Raw genomic sequence first — 4,036 nt, forward strand, 5'->3', positions numbered from 1 at the left:
TTACCGGGTGCCTCACTTTGCAAGCTTGCACAAGTCACCACACATATCCTAAAAATGCATGGGTTGCACCTCTGGAAAGAAGACAAAATGCTTAACAAAACATATGAAGGAATCACAGGCGAAGCATGCACACAATAATCATGGCAAAAATGACAAAAGTCTAAGATGAACTAGCAGATCTGACAATTAACTCACAAAGCCTCCTTCTATTAGCATTTAGGGCATCAAGATGAGCTCAAATGAAAATGATGCAATGGAATGAAATGATGTAATCGTCGAGACAAACATTTTGATATATTATATGTCCAAATCAGAGCTATGGATGCAAAGTTACGGCAGGTCAAAGTTTGCTCGAAAATTAAAGGGAGAGGGGAAAAAGTCAACCGAGATTCAAAATATCTCAGATCTGAGATCCGGCACTATTCACGGGCACGGACTTCGAGGTTCGTCGCCGGAGTTGAGGTCGCCGGCGTGAGGGGAGGAGGAGGAGGACGGCGGGGTCGGCCGGATGCGGCGATGGGCGGCGGCGGAGCGGCTCCGGGCGACAAGGCGAGGGCCGGGCGAGGTCGGGGCGGCCGGCGGCGACTTGGCGACGGCGGGCGGCCGCGGTCGCGGCGTCTTGGGTCGGCGATGGCGGCAGATTTGGCTCCGGCCACCGGAGTGGGAAGAGGCGGCGGCGAGAGGGGAGGCCGGGAGGCGCGGAGCGCGCGGGCTCTCGGGGGCCAGCTTTGGGCCTTCGGGCCCGGCGACGGAGGTAGGTGGCGGCGGCGACACGTGGCGCTTGGGGAGTGGGCGAATGGGTGCGGCGGACGTGTCCGGCTAGGCTCCGGACATGTCCGTCGGTGCGGGGATCTGTTTTTTTTAGACTAGGGTTTTGGGAAGAGAGAGATCCGAAAACGAAGGGGGGTGTATTTATAGGCATAGGGGGGAGCTAGGAGAGTCCAAATGAGGTGCGGTTTTCGGCCACACGATCGTGATCAAACGCTCTAGGGCATGGAGCAGAGTTTGGTGGGTTTTGGGCCAAATTGGAGGGGTGTTGGGCTGCAACACACACGAGGCCTTTTCGGTCCCTCGGTTAACCGTTGGAGTATCAAACGAAGTCCAAATGATACGAAACTTGACAGGCGGTCTACCGGTAGTAAACCAAGGGCGCTTGGCAAGTCTCGGTCCAATCCGGAAATGTTTAATCCCCACAGACGAAAGAAAGCTAGAAATGACCACCGGAGGAGAACGAAGCACCGGAATGCAAAACGGACAACGGGGAAAATGCTCAAACGCATGAGATGCACACGTATGCAAATGCAATGCACATGATGACATGATATGAGATGCATGAAAACGAAAACAACACACGGAGACAAAGACCCGAACCCGAGAAATAAATATAACTTAACGCCGGAAACGGCAAGAGTTGGGGCACAAATAGGGAAAGTTACATCCGGGGTGTTACATCTGGGCTGAACCCAACAATAACACACTGGCTCTCGTGAACTAACATGTAGTTGGATGGTTAGGTGGACAGTGGTATCCTCAGCCCATCAGGATTCAAGTCCCATTGCTGGCAATTATCTTAGATTTATTTCAGAATTTTCGGCGATGCACGTTCTGTGGGTGAAGACGTTCCCGTCGACTACTAGGCACTTACGGTGACTTCGTAAAATCTCAAGATGATATGCAGGCTCAATCACTCGAGGTTCTCATAGAGGTAGGGTGTGTGTGTGCATTCATAAAGATGAGTGTATGCGTGTATATATGAGCTCTTACGTCTGTACCGTGTTAAAAAACACGCTGGCTCGGATCCTAACCCCGTCTAAGTTTGTAGAAAAAATATGGGGCGTGCTACGCGTCCGCCCGCTGATCTTTTTAAAAGATCAGACGAATCGCGAGCCGTCAGATTTGCCGTATCGAGCGAGCTGAGCGCGCCTCCATCACTACAACACAGGTCTTGTTACAGATTTTTTTTTTGCAACAATTGTTTTGTTGTTTTTTTTGCAATTGAGGACTAGTTGCATAAAAATGTCCGCAACAGAGATTTTATTGCAAAACATAGACCCATCGTAGACCATTACAACACCGCACATGTTTCAGAAGCATAGCCCCTGTTGCAGAAGCGCGTTCGATAAAGGACAGTATGCGAGGCCTCACTTAACACGTGTCATGCAGGGGAGATGACGGACGTGGCCGTTGCCATCCGCCGGGTGATGGTAAGCTTTTCCCTTAGAAAATCGAGTACCAAATTGTATCTTCAAGAACATACATAACATAATGAACACACACTCGGACTCTGCATAGTTAGGATGCACATAACCAACACTTACTAGTAGTTTTAAAAGCCAAAGCTAAGAGCGGTCGAGAAAAAAAATTCCAAAGTGATCATATATGCAATCGGCAAACTGCAGTAATGACCATATCAGCATCAACCATCTCATAACACCACATGGATGATGAGATTCTGCAACAATAACGCCATTATAATCAGAACGACGCTCAAGCGTCGTCGTCATCGGATTCAACTATCAAGGCAAGAATCTAGTTTTCACCTTGAAAAATCAATCAGAGCCAGGGTCAATTGTATCCATATAGCCCAATATAACTCCAAATAAATGAACCTTTTTTTTGGAAATACAAGGAATTTGTAGCGCAAATCAAAAGGAACACATTAATTCTCTAAGACAAGTTCATCGATGATGCCAGTTACATGGTGTGTCAAGATCAACCAAATACGATATATACCACGAGTCCACGACTATATACTCCAATGAAAGCTACAATTAAGCTAGTCATGGCAGCGGGGCAGGCATGTCAAAAAACTCCATGACAACCGAGGGACAGCTTGTTTCGAGGTTCTTGAATCCACGAGTTGCTTTGACAGCTCGGCGCACGTCTCGTGAAGAGAGGAACCTAAGACATGCATCTTTTAGTGCGACGCAATGGTGCTGCTCTGCTAAAGCTAGTGCCGCCGCAACCGTTTGCACGCTAATGCTCGAGTAGAGCTTCTGTTCGCACATGGCCTTCAGCCTGTCCATCCCGTAGCGATCCGCGGCATCCAGCAGGCCTGGCATGTTGGCCCCGACATACAAATTATCGGGCATGGTGTCGGTGTAGATGAAGCTGAGAAGCGCCTCGAAGATCAAAGGCTCCATGTCGTCGACCTGGATGCACGGCGCGGTGCTCTCCTTCATGTGACCAAAGAGCTCGGCCATGAAGACCGGCGACCGCGCGGCCAGCACGCACGCGTGCGCGTCGAACACCTGGCCGCCTACGCTGAACTTGACGTCGGCGCCTTTCCCGCACTTCAACATGCTCGCGAAGTGGTCGTGCAGGTTCGACGGCGGGACGACGACCACGCTGACATCGTGGGTGCGAGGCTCCTTGATGACGGTGAGATTACATCTTATTGTGAAGTCGTTGAGTTGTAGCAGCCTGGACTTCTCCACAAACTTGGTATACCCATAGGTAAGACCTGCCGACTCGAATGTATACGGCTTAGCCGCGCTGAGTACAGATATGCTGCCTTCTCTGGCAAATAGATTCAGAGTGAACTTCACTTTGACCGACCTCTCAGTGGAGAAGAGGAAGACGGATGTGTAGGCGCCTTCGTTCGCCTCCCTGTCTCCGTCGGGGTAGAATCGGATCTGCCAGTCGTAGCCGCCGACGCTGAACGTGCTCGAGCCGACGAACTTCCCGACGCCCAAGCCTTCGAGCAGCGAGTAGCTGGTGACCTCGAAGTCGTGCGTCCCGGTGAAGGTCTCCGTGATGCATCTCGACGACGTCTTGGCTAGGCACTCGTCGTGGTTAGCCATGGCGAAGGTAGACGGGCGATGGATCAGGGGCTCTCGTCCTAAACCTAGGTTTTCCTATCTGTTATGTGTGTTTGAGGGTATAGGTGTTCTCTGCTTCTGACCTACGGGAAAGAACATATCGATCAAACTATTCTCTTACGGCGCGGTGGGGTGTCCTCTCTGCTCTCGGCCTCTGGCTGTCAGTTTCCGGTGCGGCGTAAGCGTGCTGGGCTAGTTTTTTTTTTTTTTGAGAA

At 50.9% G+C, this 4,036-nt stretch overlaps 1 pseudogene; it reads right to left on the minus strand.

Moving 5' to 3' along the window:
• Window positions 1–3,013: 3,013 nt before the first annotated feature.
• Window positions 3,014–3,803, minus strand: LOC119352038 (annotated as a pseudogene).
• Between the last annotated feature and the right edge of the window lie 233 nt (window positions 3,804–4,036).

This window comes from Triticum dicoccoides, chromosome 2A (assembly GCF_002162155.2).
Source record: "Triticum dicoccoides isolate Atlit2015 ecotype Zavitan chromosome 2A, WEW_v2.0, whole genome shotgun sequence".
NCBI classification, from domain to species: Eukaryota; Viridiplantae; Streptophyta; class Magnoliopsida; order Poales; family Poaceae; genus Triticum; species Triticum dicoccoides.